This window comes from Pelobates fuscus, chromosome 4 (genome assembly GCF_036172605.1).
Source record: "Pelobates fuscus isolate aPelFus1 chromosome 4, aPelFus1.pri, whole genome shotgun sequence".
NCBI classification, from domain to species: Eukaryota; Metazoa; Chordata; class Amphibia; order Anura; family Pelobatidae; genus Pelobates; species Pelobates fuscus.
Genome location: NC_086320.1, coordinates 214,738,513 through 214,763,274, shown reverse-complemented (window position 1 = coordinate 214,763,274; position 24,762 = coordinate 214,738,513).

Below are 24,762 nucleotides of genomic sequence, written 5' to 3'. Positions count from 1 at the left end.
GTGATTTTATCTTTGTTTTAATGGATAACACAGCAAAGTAGTCCTTTGAATTCCATTATTATACGAGTATATAAGAGTAAAGTTTGATGCAATCTATTACATTTGTCAGCTGATTCTCTTTTTTTTTCTTCTATTTTGGTTTTAGATGTAGTGTTTACATGTTGCTTTTTTTGTGTGCAAATTCTTTATTTTCAGTTTTTATCAACAGTAAGTATGGGGTACAGAATAAACTTTGACACACACTCTGCATTAACTGTACACACAGCATCCACTACACAAACATCCTGTATTCACAGTACACACACTACATCCACCACAAATTGAAACGCTCTGCATTCACTATACACAGACACTGCGTCTAATGCACACACTACATCCACTACAGACACTGCATCCACTAAACACATTTCATCTAGTGCATACAAACACTACATCCACTACACAAGCACACACTACATCACGGTACACACACTACATCCACTACTCAAACACACTCTGCGTTCACTATTCACACTGCATCCGTTACACAAACACACACTCTGCATTCACTGCACAAACAGTATCTAATACACACAAACACTACATCCATTACACACATTCTAATTCACTTCCACTATACACACCACATTCAGTCCTGCATCATTGTCAGCGGACTAGGTAGGGCATGGGCGGGCCCGGGAGGGAGGAGGTGGGCGGGGGGGGGGGGGGGCCCAGACCTTGTGCTTTGTCAGGGGCCCCAAAATTTATGATGGCAGCCCTGGAATAAAGAGTGGGGGTGGGGTACAAGTACCATCCGAATTGAGCAACACATTGACCATAGATAATTGAACAGTGGAGTTACATATACGTCAGTTACCGTGTTTTGATTGCCTGTTGTTATGGGTAATTTTAAGCTTTTCTATCGTAAGTTCAGGATGGTGTATTGTTGAACTGGTGGGGTTTCGTCTGCTGTCGGTATTTTGTTGTCCTGGAGCTCGTATGTCCCGGATAGGTTACCGGAATAGCTATGTTGTGGGGAGAGTGGGGGAAGTGGGTTAACTTCCGTTAATCTAGTATGCCCTGTTTTGCTCCTCTAAACATCTTTTTTTTTTCTTCGTGGGTTAACTCGATTTCACCTATGGTGGGTGGTTGTGAGCTGCTCACTTCGGTGGTCTGTGATGTCTGGTCTGGGTTGGAGGTGTCTTCTGTGGGTGTCGGGCTCAAGGTGGAGGTCCGGGGAGGGGGGTGTTGGGGTATCGGTTTGTCTAGGGTCAGTTGTCGAGTGGTCGGTGTCGTGAAGGGTTGTATGTCAGATGGGTCTCATTGGATGTTGTTGTTCGTATGTGTGTGTAGTTGACGGTTCTCTTAAGGAGGGTGTATTTAGTTGTGGGACTCCCTATCGGGTGTCAGAGAGGGGAGTTTGCTGAGTTGGGGGTGTTGGGTTGGCATTGGGTGTGGGGGGAGGTTGAGGTGTTTAGTATTGGGGGTTGGTAGGGGGCTTTTTTTTGCATGTATAGTTTATTAATTTTTACACTGTATGTGAATACTGAAATACAATCCATGTGGTGTACAGCATGCAATACAGCTCAAAAAAGCATAACATGGGGTGGAGACTGACCACTGCATGGATCAGACATACTTTGCCTGAGCTCCTGCGTCTGTGCAGCAAAACTGAGGCTAATCTCGAGCCACAAAAGGGCACTGACCCAAAACGGTGACCAAACCACTCACCAGCCGGTGCCGTATACGCTGATACCACTTTTGACCCGACACGGCATCAGAGTTGCCAGACTAAGGCTTGAGACCTACCCGAGCTTGAGCTGGGGCGAGACGGCCGCTCCCCCAGGTCTCCGACCGGTGTATCGCTGTCCCCCCCTCTGGATCGGTGGGGTTATCCCGGTACCCATGGGCGACAACCCAGGGCTACCGCAAGGCTCCAGCACCAGCCCTGCAGCAAAGTGCAAGTGTGGTGGCCTAGCACAAGATGGTCAACACCTTCCAGCCATGCGCACGCCTATATCCCGCTCTCTTTCTACTTAATTTTTTTGCGGAGCTCAAGCAAAATTATATCCCCCACTCCCTTCTTACCTATTTGTTCTGCACAGCGCAAATTAATTTACATGCTTGTACTGTGTTTGCTTGTGATATATCTTTGGTGTCTTTATAATTGGGATACCAGAGGACAAAAGGGCCAGGAAAGCATATTGTGCATGTGTTTAGTGGCTACTTGGGAGATTGCAGTGTCTGAGGGGTGGAGTGTGTATGACAAGTGCAATTTATGTGTTAGGAGTGTGGTGTGTGTGTAAGTGTGAGAGAGGTGCAGTGTGTATATTGTGAGAGAGGTGCAGTGTGTATATTGTGTGAGAGGTGCAGTATGTGTCTTTGTGTGGAGGGTGCAGTGTCTGTGTGTGAGGGGTACAGTGAGTGTGTCTGAGTTTTTGTGAGAGGTGTAGTGTTGTGAGGGGTGCAGTGTTTGTGAGGGGTTCAAATAGTGTGCTTTAAGTGGGGTGCAGTGTCTGTGTGTGTGTGTGTGTGTGTGTACAGAATGCAGTGTCTGTTTGTGAGGGGTGTAGTGTTTGTGTGTGTGTGAGAGGTGTAGTTTGTGTGAGGGATTCAAAGTGTGCAGTGTACGTGTGATAGGTGTAGTACGAGTTGCAATGTTTGTGTGAAGGGTCAGAGGCGGCTCTAGACTTTATGAGGCCTTAGGCAAAACTCAAACATGAGGCCCCACTAACAAAAAAGTGTCACATATACACATTGATGCACAGTTTACCTGTGTATGTGTCTGACAGAGAGTATCCTTGTGTGTGAGAACGTATGTCTCTGTGAGCATGTTTGCTTTTTTGTCTGAGATCGTATGTGTATGGGGTAGCTGCTTGAAGTGTGTTGTGTGTATGTGGGTGATGGTGAGAGGGAATGGCGGGTGATGGTGTGAGGGGGGTGATGGTGAGAGGGAAAGGGGGGTGATGATGAGAGGGAGAGGGGGTGATGGTGAGAGGGAGAGGGGGGTGATGGTGAGAGTGAACGGGGGTGATGTGAGAAGAGGGGGTTGATGTGAGAAGAGGGGGGGCTGATGTGAGAGTGGGGGGCTGATGTGAGAGTGGGGGGGGTTGATGTGAGAGTTAGGGGGGGTTGATGTGAGAAGGGGGTGATGTGAGAAGGGGGTGATGTGAGAAGGGGGTGATGTGAGAGTGAGGGGGGTTGATGTGAGAATGAGGGGGGTTGATGTGAGAATGAGGGGGGTTGATGTGAGAATGAGGGGGGTTGATGTGAGAATGAGGGGGGTTGATGTGAGAATGAGGGGGGTTGATGTGAGAGTGAGGGGGTGATGTGAGAAGGAGGGGAGTGATGTGAGAAGGAGTGGAGTGATGTGAGAAGGAGGGGAGTGATGTGAGAAGGAGGGGAGTGATGTGAGAAGGAGGGGGTGATGTGAGAAGGAGGGGGGTTGATGGTGAGGGTGGTGGGGGTGAGGCTGAGGGTAGGGTGGTGAGGGGGTGAGGCTGAGGATGGTTGGGGTGAGAGGGGTGATGCTGAGGGTGGTGAGGGTGGTGGTGCTGAGGGTGGCGAGGGTGGTGATGCTGAGGGTCGTGAGGGAGGGTGATGCTGAGGGTGGTGAGGGGGGGGGTGATGCTGAGGGTGGTGGGGTGGTGAGGCTGAGTGTGGTGGGGGGGTGGTGAGACTGAGGGTGGTGGGGGGTGCTGAGGCTGAGGGTGGTGGGGATGCTGAGGCTGGTGGGGTGGTGAGGCTGAGGGTGGTGAGGGGCTGAGGCTGAGGGTGGTGGGAGGGTGGTGAGGCTGATGGTATTGGGGAGGGTGGGGAGGCTGAGGGTGGTGGTGGGTGCTGAGGCTGAGGGTGGTGGGGTGCTGAGGGTGGTGGGGTGGTGAGGCTGAGGGTGGTGGGAAGGGAGGTGAGGCTGAAGGTGGTGGGGAGGGTGGTGAGGCTGAGGGTGGTGGGGGTGCTGAGGCTGAGGGTGGTGGGGGTGCTGAGGGTGGTGGAGTGGTGAGGCTGAGGGTGGTGGGGAGGGTGGTGAGGCTGAAGGTGGTGGGTGGGTGGTGAGGCTGAAGGTGGTGGGGAGGGTGGTGGGGAGGGTGGTGAGGCTGAAGGTGGTGGGGAGGGTGGGGAGGCTGAGGGTGGTGGGGGGTAATGAGGCTGAGGGGGTGAGGCTGAGAGTGGTGGGGGGTGGTGAGGCTAAGGGTATTGGGAGGGTGGGGAGGCTGAGGGTGGTGGTGGGGGGTGATGCTGAGGGTGGTGGGGTGGTGAGGCTGAGTGTGGTGGGGGGTGGTGAGTCTGAGGGTGGTTGTGAGGCTGAGGGTGGTGGGGGGTGCTGAGGCTGGTGGGGTGGTGAGGCTGAGGGTGGTGGGGAGGGTGGTGAGGCTGAGGGTATTGGGGAGGGTGGTGAGGCTGAGGGTGGTGGGGGTGCTGAGGCTGAGGGTGGTGGGGGGTGCTAAGGGTGGTAGGGAGGCTGAGGGTGGTGGGGAGGGTGGTGAGGCTGAGGGTGGTGGAAAGGGTGGTGGAGAGGGTGGTGAGGAGGGTGGTGAGGCTGAGGGTGGTGGAGAGGGTGGTGAGGCTGAGGGTGGTGGGGAGGCTGAGTGTGGGGGGGTGAGAGAGCCTACCTTTGGTCCCTGGTGGTCCAGTGGGCTCCCTGGTGGTCCGGTGGCCACTGCTCCCGGTCTGCAGCTCTGCAGAGCTGCCGACCATGTAATCTCGCGAGACCATCAGAGCGTTGCCGTGGTAACCCGTGGCAATGCTCTGATTGGCCGGTTTTCGCGAGACACATGGTCTACAGCTCTACTCACTGCGGAGCTGCAGACCGGTGTCTGCTGTGGCTGACCGGGCAGCCAGGAGGGGCCTTGCTCCCGGCGGCATACCGGGCAAGCCGCCGGGCCCCCTCCTGTTGTCAGGTCCTCGGTCACTGACCGAGGACCTGACACAGTCTGCCCACAGGCGGTTTAGGCAGCTGCCTAAACCCGCCTAATTAGAGAGCCGCCTCTCTGAGGGGTACAGTGTCTGTGTGTGAGGGATGCAATGTATGTGAGGGGTGCGGTGTATGAGAGGTGTACTGTGTGTGTGAAGGGCAGAGTGTGTGGAGTGCAGTTTGTGTAGGGTGCAGTGTGTGTGGGGTGCATTATGTGAGGTATGGTGTGTGGGGGGGCTGTGTGTGTGAGAAGTGTAGTATGTGAATGTGTTGGATGCAGTGCGTATACTGTGTGTGTTTGTGGGCAGATGGGTGCAATCCCCACCTGGGACAAATAAGAAAAAGTGCAACTGTTAATATGGCAACACTCTGAAAGGCGGAATCATGATATTTTTTCTAAAAATTATGAATAAACGTTATATCCCCCTCCCTCTTACATTTGGACAAAGAGGGGGAACATTACATCCCGTGGTGAATGAACTCCGGTTAGAGTTCACTCTTGCATGATTCTGCCTTTCAGAGTGTTGCTATATTAACAGTTGCACTTTTTCTTATTTGTCCCAGGTGTCACTTGATTGTACTATTGGCTTTTTTTCCCCTCCACATGTATATATTCCATGTGAGATGCGCACCCTATGAGTACTGTAAAGCTGTGACTGATCATCCACTCCATATCCCGTGACAAGGATTGATTTGTTAAATACTAACATCTGAGAGCTAATAGATAGCTCAATTTTTGTAAGTGTATTTTTAATCATCTTTCATTTTCTCCTTTGACGCAATGTTATACTATCTTGTTTTTCCTATTTTTTATGTCATATTATGAAACTGATTTGAGTTGGTTAAAATATTGGATTGCTAGCTGAATTCACTTACCTTACGAAGACCCCTGCTGCTCAACCTCAATAGACTTTGGGACTCTTGGTAATTGTATTAGATGTGATATTAATTTTTCAACTTATTATCAAGTATTACTGTAATTGGCGCAACCTGTTTCTCTTTTTCTCTTTACTTATATAGTATTTATGTTTGTTATGGAACCCAAGTTTCAGTGTTTGCTGTCCACCAGAGACAGCGCTGTATCTATCCCTCCTATTGTTTGCAAACACCAGTGGTACACTAACGTTTGGTGAGCCTCAGCATAGTGGTAGCATTTTGATACTGCATTTAGCTCATTTAAAGCCAGTACCCAGTTGCTTTCAGATAGGTGTAACCCACATTCTGAGTTATACCTTTCCATAGAGGCATAAACCCTGGTTGGTGTATTTTCTTCTATGGTTTTGTAGCACACTGATAATTTTTTGGATTGTTTGGATGATTTTCAAACCTTTGCAAGAATAGTCTAAAACATTGTTTAGGGGAAATAGTATTATCGATGCCAGTGTAAACAGTGGAACTCACTATACTTTTAATTTGTAGATATGGGAAATTATATCTAGAAGGCAATTTATACTTTTCCTGTAACTGGGGAAATAGGATTACCTTCACCTGGAATAGTAGGCATTTTAACTGGATACCCGCAATTATCCATTTCTGCAGGGACAACCATGGGGACTGGGGAGATTACTACTAGAGCAGATGAGGGTGCATACGGGAGGTATTGTTTCCAAAGCCCCGTTGATATAAGGGCCTGATCCCAGACCTTAATAGTAAATCCTGTAGTAGAGTACAGCAATTTCATCATGTCTCATGTGATTCAGGGTCCATAAAAGGCCTATCCTAGGTAGTAGCATCATTTGAATACTGTTTATCCTACCCACACTCCAATAAAGGTTGCTAATGAGCTAGCTCCGCTTTGCTAGAGTGCATTAGTGGTAGGAAGTTGTGTTGGTGAATGGTGCTAAGAGACATGTTGATTTTAATGCCAAAGTAAATAATGATTGTAATTCAGAGACCAATGAAGCAGCCAGCTTAACTGGCAAGGCTTGAGTTGTTGACTGGTTTAACTTATACACTGTGTGCAGAATTATTAGGCAAATGAGTATTTTGACCACATCATCCTCTTTATGCATGTTGTCTTACTCCAAGCTGTATAGGCTCGAAAGCCTACCCCAATTAATCATATTAGGTGATGTGCATCTCTGTAATGAGAAGAGGTGTGGTCTAATGACATCAACACCCTATATCAGGTGTGCATAATTATTAGGCAACTTCCTTTCCTTTGGCAAAATGGGTCAAAAGAAGGACTTGACAGGCTCAGAAAGTCAAAAATAGTGAGATATCTTGCAGAGGGATGCAGCACTCTTAAAATTGCAAAGCTTCTGAAGCGTGATCATCGAACAATCAAGCGTTTCATTCAAAATAGTCAACAGGGTCGCAAGAAGCGTGTGGAGAAACCAAGGCGCAAAATAACTGCCCATGAACTGAGAAAAGTCAAGCGTGCAGCTGCCAAGATGCCACTTGCCACCAGTTTGGCCATATTTCAGAGCTGCAACATCACTGGAGTGCCCGAAAGCACAAGGTGTGCAATACTCAGAGACATGGCCAAGGTAAGAAAGGCTGAAAGACGACAACCACTGAACAAGACACACAAGCTGAAACGTCAAGACTGGGCTAAGAAATATCTCAAGACTGATTTTTCTAAGGTTTTATGGACTGATGAAATGAGAGTGAGTCTTGATGGGCCAGATGGATGGATTGGTAAAGGGCAGAGAGCTCCAGTCCGACTCAGACGCCAGCAAGGTGGAGGTGGAGTACTGGTTTGGGCTGGTATCAAAGATGAGCTTGTGGGGCCTTTTCGGGTTGAGGATGGAGTCAAGCTCAACTCCCAGTTTCTGGAAGACACCTTCTTCAAGCAGTGGTACAGGAAGAAGTCTGCATCCTTCAAGAAAAACATGATTTTCATGCAGGACAATGCTCCATCACACGCGTCCAAGTACTCCACAGCGTGGCTGGCAAGAAAGGGTATAAAAGAAGAAAATCTAATGACATGGCCTCCTTGTTCACCTGATCTGAACCCCATTGAGAACCTGTGGTCCATCATCAAATGTGAGATTTACAAGGAGGGAAAACAGTACACCTCTCTGAACAGTGTCTGGGAGGCTGTGGTTGCTGTTGCACGCAATGTTGATGGTGAACAGATCAAAACACTGACAGAATCCATGGATGGCAGGCTTTTGAGTGTCCTTGCAAAGAAAGGTGGCTATATTGGTCACTGATTTGTTTTTGTTATGTTTTTGAATGTAAGAAATGTATATTTGTGAATGTTGAGATGTTATATTGGTTTCACTGGTAAAAATAAATAATTGAAATGGGTATATATTTGTTTTTTGTTAAGTTGCCTAATAATTATGCACAGTAATAGTCACCTGCACACACAGATATCCCCCTAAAATAGCTATAACTAAAAACAAACTAAAAACTACTTCCAAAAATATTCAGCTTTGATATTAATGAGTTTTTGGGTTCATTGAGAACATGGTTGTTGTTCAATAATAAAATTAATCCTCAAAAATACAACTTGCCTAATAATTCTGCACTCCCTGTAGAAGCACAATTGACTATATGTATAAAATAATCATAACAGGGCTGGTATGGAGGTTTTTTTGGTTCTATTAAAGTAAGGATGATGTCAGCCACAAATAATAACAATGTATAGTCTGCTAGTTGATATCTATCCCCAAAATATGAAGTTGTAGTCTTATGGTTTGTGTTTAGACACAGAGGGCAACCCTTTCTTGTGTCGTTGAATAGTGATGTACCGAACTGTCCGCTGGCGAACAGTTCCCGGCGAAATTAGCGTGTTCGCGTTCGCCGCGGCGGGCGGACACATGCGCAGTTCGATCAGCCCCCTATTCGTCATCATTGGGCAAACTTTGACCCTGTGCCTCTCGGTCAGCAGACACATTCCAGCCAATCAGCAGCACTCCCTCCCTTCCACACCCTCCAACCTCCCTCCCAGCATCCATTTTCGATTCATTCTGAAGCTGCATGCTTAGTGAGAGGAGGGAAAGTTTAGCTGCTGCTGATTAGATAGGGAAATTGATAGCTAGGCTAGGGTATTCAGTGTCCACTACAATCCTGAAGGACTCATCTGATCTCTGCTGTAAGGACAGCACCCCAAAAAAGCCCTTTTTAGGGCTATAACATCAGGCTGCTTTTTTTTTTTTCCTGTGTAATGGAATTGCAGGTGCCTGCCTGCCAGCTTCTGTGTGAGGTTCACATTGGATACTGTGCCCACTTGCCCAGTGCCACCACTCATATCTGTTTTAACAATTGGTTAAGCTTTAGATTTAAAATAAATAAATTTTTTTCACTGTAATAGAAGAGCAGTTGCCTGCCTGCCAGCTTCTGTGTCAGGTTGGATGCCTTGCCCATTTGCACAGTCAGTGCCACCACTCATATCTGTTTTAACAATAGCTTAAGCTTTAGATTTTAAAGAAATCATTTTTTTTCACTGTAATAGAAGATCAGTTAGTTGTCTGCAAGCGTCTGGGTGTCAGGCCTACTTCAGCGTGTGCTCTGCAGACCTGTGCCAGCGTGCTTTGACAGTTGCCAATCATATCTGGTGTCTCTTTAGCGTGCTTTTACAAAGAAAAAAGGTTTCCAGTGTAAGCTAATAGCAGACAGTCAGTGTCCTTCAAGCGGCTCTGTCAGGCCTTCCTTCAGCGTGTGCCCTGCACAACCCTGCCAGCGTACTTTGACAGTTGCCACTCATATCTGGTGTCTCTATAGCGTGCTTTTACAACCAAAATTTTGTTTCCACTGTAATAGAAAAGCAGTTGCCTGCCTGCCAGCTTCTGTGTGAGGTTCACATTGGATACTGTGCCCACTTGCCCAGTGCCACCACTCATATCTGTTTTAACAATTGGTTAAGCTTTACATTTAAAATAAATAATTTTTTTTCACTGTAATAGAAGAGCAGTTGCCTGACTGCCAGCTTCTGTGTCAGGTTGGATGCCTTGCCCATTTGCACAGTCAGTGCCACCACTCATATCTGTTTTAACAATAGCTTAAGTTTTAGATTTTAAAGAAATAATTTTTTTTCACTGTAATAGAAGATCAGTTAGTTGTCTGCAAGCGTCTGGGTGTCAGGCCTACTTCAGCGTGTGCTCTGTAGACCTGTTCCAGCGTGCTTTGACAGTTGCCAATCATATTTGGTGTCCCTATAGCGTGCTTTTAAAACCCAAAAATTTTTTTTCACTGTTATAGATTGAATAGCAGTTACTTGTCTTCAAGCGGGTGTCTCAGGCCTACAGTGTGTGCTCTGCAGAACTGTTCCAGTGCACATTGGCAATCATATCTGGTGTCTCTATAGCGTGCTTGTAAAACCAAAATTTGTTTTTCACTGTTATAGATTGAATAGCAGTTACTTGTCTTCAAGCGGCTCTGTCAGTCCTTCCTTCAGCGTGTGCTCTGCAGAACTGTTCCAGTGCACATTGCCAATCATATCTGGTGTCTCTATAGCGTGCTTTTAAAACCAAAATTTGTTTTTCACTGTTATAGATTGAATAGCAGTTACTTGTCTTCAAGCGGGTGTCTCAGGCCTACAGTGTGTGCTCTGCAGAACTGTTCCAGTGCACATTGCCAATCATATCTGGTGTCTCTATAGCGTGCTTTTAAAACCAAAATTTGTTTTTCACTGTTATAGATTGAATAGCAGTTACTTGTCTTCAAGCGGGTGTCTCAGGCCTACAGTGTGTGCTCTGCAGAACTGTTACAGTTCACATTGCCAATCATATCTGGTCTCACAGTAGCTTGCACGCATAGTACCACTAATCCCAAAAAAAATGACAGGCAGAGGCAGGCCACCCCGCAGGGGCCGTCGTGGTCGTGGTGCTGTGATTCCCTTTTGCCCTAGAATAATGCCCAGTTTTCAGAAGCCACGTACCCTGAACTTGAAAAGTTCTGAGGACTTAGTTGACTGGCTAACACAGGACACCCAATCTTGTACAGCCTCCGCTCGGAACCTTGACGCACCATCCTCCTCCAGCTTAGCTTCAGGCACCTCTCAAGATAGCACTCACCCGCCTGCCGCCACCACCAAAACTAGCACCACAGCCGCTTTACTTGGTATGTCAGAGGAGTTATTCACACACCCGTTTGAAGAAATGAGTGATGCGCAACCATTATTGCTAGAGGATGTAGATAACAGGGATATGTCTCAGGCAGGCAGCATTAAACACATGGAGGTACGGTGTGATGATGATGATGTTGTACCCGCTGCTGCTTCCTTTTCTGAGTTGTCAGATACAAGCGAAGCGGTTGATGATGACGATGCGTCACGATGCGTCGCAAGGAGCTAGTGGCACAGTCAGACAGCATGCATCGGCACCCGGGGTCAGCCCGACAGCACGCCAATCAACGCATGCTGTGTCCACCACCATAATGCCGTCATTGCAGAGCTCAGCAGTGTGGCATTTTTTTTGTGTGTCTGCCTCTGACAACAGCGATGCCATTTGCAACCTGTGCCAAAGGAAACTGAGTCGTGGGAGGTCCAACACCCACCTAGGTACAACTGCTTTGCGTAGGCACATGATCTCACATCACAAACGCCTATGGGATCAACACATGAGTACAAGCAGCACGCCTACTCTAAGCCGCCATCCTCCTCCTGGTCCAGCATCTTCAGCCACGTCAACCACTGCTGTCCTTCTTGCCCCCTCTCAACCATCCGCCACTCCGTCTCCCGCCTTGAGAAGTTCCCGCTCATCTGCCCACAGTCATGTGTCTGTCAAGGACATGTTTGAGCGTAAGAAGCCAATGTCACCAAGTCACCCCCTTGCCCAGCGTCTGACAGCTGGCTTGTCCGAACTATTAGCCCGCCAGCTTTAACCATACAATCTGGTTGAGTCTGAGGCGTTCAAAAAATTTGTAGCTATTGGGACACCGCAGTGGAAGGTACCCGGACGGAATTTCTTTTCACAAAAGGCAATCCCCAACTTGTACTCGATTGTGCAAAAGGAAGTCATGGCATGTCTGGCACACAGTGTTGGGGCAAGGGTCCATCTGACCACTGATACCTGGTCTGCAAAGCATGGTCAGGGCAGGTATATCACCTACACTGCGCATTGGGTAAACCTGCTGACGGCTGACAAGCAAGGAATGCGTGGCATTGCAGAGTAGTTGGTGACACCGCCACAAATTGCAGGCAGTCCTGCTGCCACCTCCTCTACTCCTCCTACTCCATCCTCTTCCATAACCTCCTCGGCTGAGTCCTCTTGTGCCCCTGCTTCTTGCTCCACATCAACGGCACCCCCCCAGCTCCCCAGGTACTATTCCACATCCCGGATACGGCAGTGTCACGCCGTCTTGGGTTTGACTTGCTTGAAAGCAGAGAGTCACACCGGACAAGCACTCCTGTCCGCCCTGAACGCACAGGTGGAAAAGTGGCTGACTCCACAGCAACTGGATATCGGCAAAGTGGTGTGTGACAACGGAAAAAATTTGATAGCGGCATTGAAGTTGGGCAAGTTGACACATGTGCCGTGCATGGCACATGTGTGTAATCTGATCGTACAACGCTTTGTGCATAAGTACACAGGCTTACAGGACGTCCTGAAGCAGGCCAGGAAGGTGTGTGGCCATTTCAGGCGTTCCTACACGGCCATGGCTCACTTTGCCGATATCCAGCGGCGAAACAACATGCCAGTGAGGCGCTTGATTTGCGACAGCCCTACACGTTGGAATTCAACACTCCTAATGTTCGACCGCCTGCTCCAACAAGAAAAAGCTGTTAATGAATATTTGTATGACCGGGGTGCTAGGACAGCCTCTGGGGAGCTGGGAATTTTTTTGCCACGTTACTGGACGCTCATGCGCAATGCCTGTAGGCTCATGCGTCCTTTTTTTTTTATTTTTTATTTTTTTCAACGTATATTAAAATTTTTAGTATACAAATGTAAAAACATATCCCATGCTTTACCCCATGCTTTACCCATTTTACAGTACAACTGTACACATGCAACATAAAATAAATCACTGAAATTCAACAACACAAAGGTTACATGGGCTTTGAGGTGTTTGCCAAAATGCATGTATTTGTAGCCCAGATATAACAGTGGCTATAATTAACCTATGTAAACTTGTCACATCTGGCACACTTATACATTACTAAACACAGAATAGTAGTGAACTAAAAAACAAATTAAAAAATTCTGGTATTTGAAGAATATATTCAAATCATTCGTTTTCTGCCTACATTTTGTCATTCAGTTTTGAATTCAGTACAAATAGATGTTCAGTGAATAAACAGCTTAATATGGGGTTGTTGCTTGCTAAAAACAGACAGTTATGCTTTCTTCAGAAAACAATTATTGAACATTTTAAACTCCCATAGAAAGTATGGTTTCAACTTACTGAGACAAATTAAAATTTCAGCTTTGATGTTCAGCACATTACATGTATTTTTTTCAATATTTCGCTAAAACATAACAGTTAAAAAAAAAACAAAAAACGTAAATATAACAAAACTACAACATTTATGCAAAAGGTTGAGGTCCTGCAGTAAAATGTTGATCAGATAAGAAGTTAGGTGGTATTATTTGTGAAAGCGGGTAAGAGAAGAGATTGGCTGGGTCAATGGACAATGGATTTACTGCATGAGTAGGGGGCAACATACCATGCCAGCCAGGGTAGGCTGCTTCTGGATACAATGGAAAAGATGGATATGGGAGACCTGCTGGAACAGTATTTGGCACATGGAGAGGTGGCATAATATTAGCACCCTGACTCTCTCCTATAATTACAGAGAATTCTCCTGGGAACTGAAGGCCATTGCTCAAATTTTGGAGCATATTCATGATCTCAGGCATGCCAACTTCCTCTCCTGTATCCTCAGAATTCTGATTCCACTGTTCAAAATTTGGGAAACCTGGAGGAGGGAGCCCTTGCTCGGCCATTTGTCTCTCCTCTCGTTCAACATCTGCTAATATGTCAGAGAAAATATCATCTGGGATATCCAAACCTTCTTTATGTTTCTTGGAAGATTTTTTGGGATAAGCTGTCCAGGAAGGATGGCTTGGAAGAAGCAAGATCAGAAGCAGAATAGGATGGTTGTCTTCCAAACCTGGACCTCCCAAAGGACGCAATCTTTGAAGGATGGGTTGGCCGGCAGGTAGAGGCACTAGGAACGCCTCCATGCCATGACTTCTGATGATTGCATATCTCAGCTTCCGATTAAGATAAGAATACAGCCGAGCATATGAAACTGCATCACTTGACGTTCTTTGATTCAGTCGGATCACACACATGTCCTTGGTGCACTCTGGCCAGATACGATCCACATATTCCCAAACAGACTCTTGCAAAATGCATCCTTCGGATGTTAACACTTTTGGTAAATCCTGGCAAAGATGACTGCTATAACCAGACTCTGGCGTGGCTGTAACTTTAAACTGCTTTATAGAGAACATGTGAAGGAATCCCTTCCACACACTTGAGTCTGCTGGATCTGTGAGTCTAGGATCTGGATCATACAATTTCTTGTTCTTCTTTTCAATGCATGAAGAATGTTGATAGCCATTAGTTATATGGTGTTTCCATATTTTCTCTGGTTTCTTGGTAATTACCCATTGGCTTAAGTCAGCATCACCTGGGGGGTTTATCAGCCCTTTGCATATAAGGCAGTCCTGATCTAAAAGGTGGCTCTTGTGTTGGGATGTTGTGTCCCTTTTCTCTGAGATGCAATCCTGCTGAGAATCCTGAGGCTGCCACACAGAATCAGACAGATCCTCTAGGGTCAAGTTCTGATCGGGCACGGTATCAATTTCAATTAACCCCTTGTGTGTCAGCTTTGTCATCTGAATCTGGTATGGCTGTCTTTCCTCTTTCTCGATTAGTTCCAGTGCATGTTTTCTCTTTTGAATTCTCCAGTTGGCCAGCTCCTGTGCAGCCATTTACGTTGCACTCATTAGAACCAAACACTGTGGGGTGATTTATGGCCCCCACCCGCCGCGCAGGGGTGGGGGCCGAGGGGGGGAGGACAGTAGGTCCCCCCATTGTGATTTATGGCCCCCACCCACCGTGCAGGGGTTGGGGAGGACAGTAGCTCCCCCCAGTGTGTATCATGGGCTTTGAGGACAGGTGTCAATCCATACCTGCCAAGTGACCCTATGTAGGGGTAACAGTCCCTATTCTGCTCTGTGTCAGTGTGCATCATGGTCTCTGTGGACAGGGAACAGTCTCTATTCTGCTCTGTGTCAGTGTGTATCATGGACTCTGTGGACAGGGAACAGTCCCTATTCTGCTCTGTGTCAGTGTGTATCAGGGGTTTTGAGGACAGGTGTCAATCCATATCTGCCAAGTGACCCTATGTAGCAGGAACAGTCCCTATTCTGCTCTGTGTCAGTGTGTATCAGGGGCTTTGAGGACAGGTGTCAATCCATACCTGCCAAGTGACCCTATGTAGGAGGATCAGTCCCTATTCTGCTCTGTGTCCGTGTGTATCAGGGGCTTTGAGGACAGGTGTCAATCCATACCTGCCAAGTGACCCTATGTAGGGGGGACAGTTTCTATTCTGCTCTGTGTCAGTGTGTATCATGGTCTCTGTGGACGGTGAACAGTCTCTATTCTGCTCTGTGTCAGTGTGTATCATGGTCTCTGTGTACAGGGAACTGTCTCTTTTCTGCTCTGTGCCAGTGTGTATCAGGGGTTTTGAGGACAGGTGTCAATCCATATCTGCCAAGTGACCCTATGTAGGGGGAACAGTCCCTATTCTGCTCTGTGTCAGTGTGTATCAGGGGTTTTGAGGACAGGTGTCAATCCATATCTGCCAAGTGACCCTATGTAGGGGGAACAGTCCCTATTCTGCTCTGTGTCAGTGTGTATCAGGGGTTTTGAGGACAGGTGTCAATCCATATCTGCCAAGTGACCCTATGTAGGGGGAACAGTCCCTATTCTGCTCTGTGTCAGTGTGTATCAGGGGTTTTGAGGACAGGTGTCAATCCATATCTGCCAAGTGACCCTATGTAGGGGTAACAGTCCCTATTCTGCTCTGTGTCAGTGTGTATCAGGGGTTTTGAGGACAGGTGTCAATCCATATCTGCCAAGTGACCCTATGTAGGGGGAACAGTCTCTATTCTGCTCTGTGTCAGTGTGTATCAGGGCTGGGCTTTGAGGACAGGTGTCAATGTTAGGTGATTTCTGCCCTTTATGGATTAAAAGCAGACTCTGCATCAACTGTGCAATTTTCCATGGGAGTTTTGCCATGGATCCCCCTCTGGCATGCCTCAGTCCAGGTGTTAGTCCCCTTGAAACAACTTTTCCATCACTATTGTGGCCAGAAAGAGTCCCTGTTGTTTTTAAAATTCGCCTGCCCATTGAAGTCAATGGCGGTTTGCGCAGTTCGCCGGTTGGCGATCATTTGCGGAAGTTCGCGTTCGCCGTTCGCGAACCGAAAATTTCGGGTTCGCGACAACACTATCGTTGAATATAATAAACAAAACTGGCAAAAAAATCTTAATTTTGAACCCTAGTTTTTGGAGAGTTATATAAAGCCAAAGTTCCCATGATACGAGGAGCCGGGAAGCCGAATTTAGTTAAGTTAAATCTATCGACGGCCTTTTCAGCATCTAGCGCTAAGAAAAGGCCTTAGATGAAACTAAATAGTCTGTATTTTTCTTGAATTGTCTGACCTTTGATAAGATCATACAAATTCTGACTGGTCATTTCCTATAATAGAGGGCAAGATCGGGGACAACCTATTTGTGAGGAGTCTAGCATATAGTTTGATGTCTCCATTCAAGAAGGTCTATAGCTAGAGCAAAGAGAAGGTGACTTTCTCACCCAAGATACTGATACCCACGTAGACCTGGACTACCAGTAATTGTTTCCTTGGTGGTATAGTAGTGTACCTTAGCTATAATGTCACGTGGTGTGGGGGCAAAAAATGTTTGGGCCTAGGCATGTGTGCGATTTCGAGCAAGAGATCCCTCTCTCCCTGGTCAGGTACTAAGAACCTAAATATCTGGATATCATGGCAATGGGGGATCATATCGGCGTGGCGTGCCTGATCAGTGCGGTCACGCCGATACTTTAGCCACACATAAGTCCCCAGTTGGCATATGAGCATGAATGCCGCGCCGAGAAGGGAAATGTATAATCACCTGGATCGCTGTGGATTGCCACCCGATCCTCCAGTGAGACGTTTTCTGAAGGCCTGTTTGATGTGGTACTTGATGAGACTGCTGCAAAATACTTGCCAGAAAAACTCAATGATTACATCAATACCATGATGCATATTAATAACCGTCTCAGAGATAGGGAAACAAACAGAAATAGAGCTAGAAGTTCCAACTTGTCTCTGGATCCTCAGTTTCTCCACTCTTGTTTGCCTGCTCCATGCCACCCTCCAGAACCCGAACACATGCAATTAGGGGTGATGAGACTATCAGAGGCTGAAAAACTATTTAGGAGAAACAAAGGACTCTGTTTATATTGTGGGAAAAAGGGTCATTTGAAAATAGCTTGTCCTATTCGGCCGGAAAACTTGCGCACCTAAGAACCTTCCAGGGACAGGCCTTAGGTGTGATGTACATGTCCCCTTGTATGCCTCAGAATATGTTCATGCTTTCTGTTTTCGCCCCCAAAGCAATGATGTAAGTTTCTCATGTGATTATTTGGTTGATTCTGGTGCAGCTGAGAACTTTATAAACCAACAGTTAGTTACCAACCATTTAGTTCCGCTCAAAGAAAGAACCACACCTTTGGCTGTTGAGGCCATAAATGGTAGACCACTGTCTCAACCTCTGATCACACAAGAAACCTTGCCTCTCGCTTTAACGGTAGGGGCTTTACTCAATTAACATCACCTTCCAAGTTATTAGATCTTCTTCTTGTCCCATAATACTTGGTTTCCCATGGCTTCTCAAGCACATTCCATGTATTGATTGGGTTAAGGGAGAGATACTAGAATGGAGTGGAGAATGTAGAGATAAGAGTATTCAACCAGTTTCTAAGAGATTGGGTAGGTAAATATACCTACTGCTGCTCTTCTTTCTACTGATGTGCGTTTACCATATTTGGAGGTCAAAGAAGTGTTTAACAGAGTACATACTGATGTTTTAACTACTCCTTATAATTTGGTGAGAAAAAAGGAGGGACTTGAGTGAAAAATGGCTTTCAATACTAGAAATGGGCATTATGAGTACTTAGTCATGCCCTTCAGCTTATGTAATGCCCCAGCTGTGTTTCAGGAACTTATAAACAATGTGCTTAGATAATTAATGTATTCTTTTGTATTGGTGTTTCTCAAAAATATACTCATATATTCTCCTGATCTTACAATTTTTTTTTTTTACAAACCTTACTAAAAATGGGTTATCTTGTAAACTTGAAAAGTGCCTGTTTGATCAGATGGAGGTTCAGTTCCTGGGCTACGTGATTTCAGCTTCTGGTTTCCAAATGGATCCACGAAAACTTGAGGCAGTTTTGCACTGATGCCTACCCATTTGACTGAAAGCTATTCAGCATTTTATAGGCTTTATTGTAGGTTCATAAAGGGGTTCTCAGCTGTTATAGCCCCTATTACTAACCTAACACATATGGTCACAGGAAGCAAAAGAAACATTTGATAATCTCAAGACCTTGTTTGCTTCTGCTCTCATACTAGTGCACCCTGATACTAGCAAACCTTTTATATTAGAGGTTGAAGCCTCCGAAACCAGGGTAGGTGCTGTTCATTCTCAGAGGGAAAGACAGGACACCACTTTGCACCCTTGTGAGTTTTTCTCCAGAAAGCTGTTGCCAGCAGAATGGAATTATGATATAGGCAACAGAGAACTGTTAGCCACTATCCTGGCATTAAAGGAATGGCAACATCTTTTGGAGGGTTCTATCAAAAGAATCTGGCTTATGTAGGAGAAGCCAAGAGGTTATCGTCTAGACAAGCCAGATGGTCTCTGTTCTTGTCATGTTAATTACATACAAACTAGGCACAATATACGTGAAAGCTGACACCCTATCTAGGCAATATAATTCTGAAGAGGAACAGGAGTGTGCTGCCAAGGATGTCCTTTTTCCCTTCTCTGGAACTCTGAGCCGGATTATGTGATATAGCTGCTAAGTGATTTTAGATTGCCAAGTGATTAAAGCTCTGGAGTGATTATAGCTTTCCCCCACAGACATTAGCCGAGACTTAATGCTGAGAGTGAACTAGTTTAATGTATCATGGTACAGGCAATTTATACACATACCCCCAGCAGAGGGTCTCTATACAGTTACATACAAACTCCTCCTCAGTGTCCTTGTGTCTGGGAGATAATTGAGTGTACTTTTGCTTAAACTAATTATCTCCCAGGCACAGAGGTACAATGTTCAAAACACAAAACACCCCAAAACACATACAATATTACAAGGGACCCCCACAAGTCCTATATCCCCTGATAGCCTGGATCTGAGCACCCAACATATCCAAAAAGCAATCAGATCCCGTAAACACAGCAGAATCACCAATGGGGTAAAGTTTTGACCAACCGCACACGTGGCGCCTGCCCAAAATAGTTGCAGGAGAAAGGTGGTGGCGGTTGGTCTCTTTCGGGAGTCCAAAAACAAATAAAACACTGAACAGATTATCTGGATCCTAGGTAGTGATTGTTCGCCTAGTTCATGCAAACAATCCTACCGAACAGCGCTCTTCTGAGGTGTAAGGAAACTAAAGCAGGCGAGGATGGACGTTCAGTGGTGTTCGCAAGTTAGTCTGTCCAATTTCAATTCCATGTACTCGACAACTGAACACCGCTGCCTGCGTTCCACTAGAGGTGGAGTTAACCCTGCAAGGTAATTATTGCAGTTTATAAAAAACTGCAATAATTACACTTGCAGGGTTAAGAGTAGTGGGAGTTGGCACCCAGACCACTCCAATGAGCAGTGTCCCTTTAACCTTCTGTTCTTCACAATTTATGAATATAAAGTAAGTTGCTGGCTTGTGCATAATGATTCTATATATCCCTTTTATATAACATGTAGAATTGCTTTTACATTTGCAGTTCATTTTGTACAGCTTATTTTCCGTTTGTTGAGATTTGTGTGTTATTGTGACAATATATATATATATAATTTGGGCTAAAAGCTTTTTTATTAAATTTTAAGGATAGCAAATACTAAAAAATGATGCACTTGTATGGTCTTTACTTATTACCGGCATTTGTAAACTGATTTTCCCATTCATTAGGTTGGAGGCTTGATATTTTGTCTGCAGTTTGGTAGTGTTCCCATTAGCTACATAATGTTTTTCTCCACGAAGACAGACATAATGTGGTGAAGCTAATTTTAAAAATTTCACTATAGCAATGCTATACTGATGACTAAATTATAGTGGAATGCAAACTGAATTAAAAAATTTAGGCTAAAATAGCTGATGTGGGAAAGATCTCAAACTCAGTTGTAGTCATGGTTTGGATATTTTAGCCTCCCTTCCTTCTGTAGGGACCATCGGAGATTCACTGTAACAGCTGAAAGTCTGGAGTTTGACCGGTATCTCCATACTCTTTCACGAATCCCGAGCGAATATTTACAGAAAAGTTAAATTCTGCACAACTGCTAACAACAGCTGTGATGATGTATCCTGTTAAAGGGACACTATAGTCACACAGACCACTTCAGCTCAATGAAGTGGTCTGGGTGCCAGGTCCCTCAGGTTTTATCCCTTCCGATGCAAACATAGCAGTTTCAGAGAAACTGCTATGTTTACATTTGGGGTTAAGCCAGCCTCTAGTGGCTGTCTTCCGGACAGTCACTAGAGGCGCATCTGCAATGATTGGGGCATATTATATCATGCTTTCCTACGGACACTTTGAATGTGCGCGCGGCAGTGCCGCGCATGCGCATTCGGCTCCTGTGACGTCAGACGAGGATGCTGATGTCGGCGGGGGAGGAGAGGTAAGGGAGCCAGGCGCTGGAATTAGGTCAGCTACTGAAGGGGTTTTAACCTTCAGCGCCACGGGAGGGGGACCCTAAGGGTGGGGGCACCCTCAGGGTACTATAGTGTCAGGAAAACCGACTTACCTGATCGCCGTCGGTCCCACGGCGGCGATCAGCTCTCCTCCCGGTCCAGGGGGACTGCCTGTCTGCCCGGGCAGTCCCCCCTCAGCAGATCAGGAACCCACGGCCATGTGATCACTCGATCACATGACCGCAATAGGGGTCCATGTGTCTGCCTGCAGGGGGACTGTCTGTGCTGACAGGCAGTCTCCCTGCAAGTGAAAAATCACAAATAAAGTTTTAAAATAAAGTAATAAGTGTGAAAAAAATAATATGTGTATATATATATATGATATATATACATGTATTATATCTATATATACCTATATATAATATATGTATATATATCATATATATAATGTCATACTAAGTGTATTTTTATATTTATATATACGTATAGTAATATAAAAATACACTTATATTTAAATTACACACGAATATATACAATATATATAATAACTATATATGGTATATATATATATATATATATATATATATATATATATATATATATTATAAAATACAAATAATATGTTAATAAAAATAAATAACAAAAAATAAAAATAATTTTTAATAATTAAAAAAAAAATTATATATATATATGCAATTTTATTCTAACAGTATTTTGATATTGATATATATATATATATTTATATCAAAATACACTTAGAATGTAATGATATATATCTATGTATAAATAAATAAATAAAAATAATACGAAATATACATATGTCCACATACATAATTACATAAATAATTTCATAAATATACACGTAGACGTCAAATATCTAAATATGTATATATATTAAAATTATACGTGCGTATTTATGTGATATTTTTACCTAATTAAGTAATTTTAATGATTGCAATTTGAGGGACCTGCCTGCCAACCCAGGCCGAAAGTAGAGATAATTTAATTTGCTAGCACTGTGTTTAACCCTGTAACTTTCTATGACACCCTAAATCCTGTACATGGGGGTACTGTTTTACTCGGGAGACTTCGCTGAACACAAATATTAGTGTTTCAAAACAGTAAAACATATCACAGCGATGATATTGTCAGTGAAAGTTTTTTGCATTTTTCACACACAAACAGCTCTTTCACTGAGGATATTATTGCTGTGATATATTTTACTGTTCCGATACACTAATATTTGTGTTCAGCGAAGTCTCCTGAGTATAACAGTACCCCACATGTAGAGGTTTTATAGTGTTTGTGAAAGTTACAGGGTCAAATATAAGGCTTGATTTTACTTTTTTTTTTTTTATTGAAATTTGTCAGATTGGTTAGGTTGCCTTTGAGAGCGTATGGTAGCCAAGGAATGAGAATTAGCCCCATGATGGCATACCATTTGCAAAAGAAGACAACCCAAGGTATTGCAAATGGGGTATGTTCAGCCTTTTTTAGTAGCCGCTTAGTCACAAACACCGGCCAAAGTTAGCGTTTTTTGCATTTTTAACACACAAACAAATATAAATGCTAACTTTGGCCAGTGTTTGTGACTAGGTGGCTACTAAAAAAGACTGGACATACCCCATTTTGAATACCCTGGGTTGTCTACTTTAAAAAAATATGTACATGTTAGGTGTGCTTCGGGGATTTCTGACAGATAACGGTGTTACAATGTCACTATTGATACATTTAAAATATATATATATTGAAACAGCAATTTCCTACTTGTATTTATAGGCCTATAACTTGCAAAAAAAAGCAATAAAGCATGTAAACACTGGGTGTTTTTAAACTCGGGACAACATTTTTAATCTATTTAGCAGTTTTTTTCATTAGCTTTTGTAGATAAGTAAAATATTTTTCAAGTAAAAGTACAAACACATGTTTTTTTTTTTAAAATTTTTCACCATATTTCATTATTTTTTTTAAATACAATATATGACATAATACAAATAATGGTATGTAAAGAAAGCCCTTCTTGTCGTGAAAAAAACAATATATAACTTATACGGGAACCGTAAATGAGAGAGCAGAAAATTACAGCTAAAAAGTGTTAAAACTGCTCTGGTCCTTACCGTACAAACATCGCAAAAACAGGCCGGTCCTTAAGGGGTTAATAACCCCTTAGTTCTTTTACCATCAGTTTAAGATTGCTACATAATAATGGCATGTTATAAGTCAAAATCCATATCCTATTTTTTTTTTTTAGTGTTTATTTTGATGGTAGTATGGTAGTAACACTGCAGATGGGTATAACACTATATGGTTTTTCATACAGTAATCCTCATACACACAACACAGCTTTACCATAAATTCAGGTCACTTCACTCTGCCAATCAGTCACCACAAAACTCACCATGCTACGCTGTCACTCCACAACTCACTCTACCACACAATCACCCCACGCCCCCCGCCCCCCCACCCCCCCTCTCCTTGCCACACACACAAATATACAGATAAAAAAATAGCAGTGTGTAAATCTCTGTGCCTAAACCTGGCAGTGTGAATCTGCACTTATGTAAATCTAAGTGTACCTGAATTTGGGAATGTGAATCTAAGCTTGTCTGAGGCTGAACCTGTGAGTGCGTGCCTGAAGCTATGTGTGAATATGAATGTGATGGAATCTGCGAGTGCTAAAAAATAAAAATAACCATATCACAAAAAAAAAAAAATAAGGGAAAAACATGCTATGCAATAAAACATAGCCATGTTAGCCCATTGATGCACTCCATTTGGTTGCAAAGGTTTGCTTCCCCCTTGTAGGGTAGGGACTTGGACTGGTTGAGGAATTCCCTCCTCACTGCAAGGCATCCTAAATAAAATGACATATTTCCACTGCTGCCATGTGAGGGAAGTTGCAAGCTGTTCCAGTTCATTTGGATGCTGCTGTTAAATGCAATCCGATTATGGGGTAATTTTTCTATCACCCCAATCAAACCTCATAACATTAAAGGGTTTCAAAAAGGCTGCCTGTTATACTTCTCATCAGAGCATTGCCCACTCTTTCCTGATAATGACTTGAATGTACCCAAATGAACAACACTACCTACAGATGTATTAAACTAACACTATAGACTGCAGCGGAACCCTAGTCCTAGCAGGGACTCTTCTTCGCTGGATCCATAAAACTACAATCAGGTACAAGAAAACGACAAAGAAATCTCTTACCTCCTCCCCAGTAACTGGACGACACACAGTTCTGGGAGTATAACTGAAGTTTACTGAGGTTTTCAAAACAATAATACAAGGGTTTCAATCCCAGGATCCTCTGTGCCTGAGAGATAATTGTGTGAGAAAAATCCTCTAATTTAATTATCTTTTAGGTACAGAATATCCTACAAAATATACTGTACCCCAAAAGTACCCCCACAAAAAGTACATCCCCGATTGCACCGATCTGAGTGTATAACATATCTAAGAATCGCTCAGATTAGTTCGATGATATGGGAATGCCATTGAGGTAAAGTTTTGCCTGGCCAGACACGAGGCGCTAGCCCCAAACAATTCCAGGACAATAGGTGCTCTGGCATGTCTACGTTCATGAGGTTCCGTTGCGAACACCAAGCAAGTGAATCGTTTCATTTCTAATGAGGTACAAGGGTGGTCCCTGTTCGGGAGATGAATGGATTCTGTTCGGATGAAGTACTCCCGAATGGGCAAAAGGGTCAAACACAAGAAATAAGGGAAAACATACAAATAGGTGATATGTTCTGCCACAAAAGTATAGAACTAGCATCCATTCCACTACATAGACATACTGAGTTTTAACATCATTAAGCATCAGATTAAAGACAACTAAATACTGATCTACATTGGTGTTGGAAAATCAGCTCTGAAATTCACAAAACATAGATATTAAAACAGGAATAAGGAAAAACAGCTACATTTTAAGACTTTAACCCCTTGAGGACACATGACATGTGTGACACGTCATGATCCCCTTTTATTCCAGAAGTTTGGTCCTTAAGGGGTTAAAGATATAACAGCTGGAAAAAGC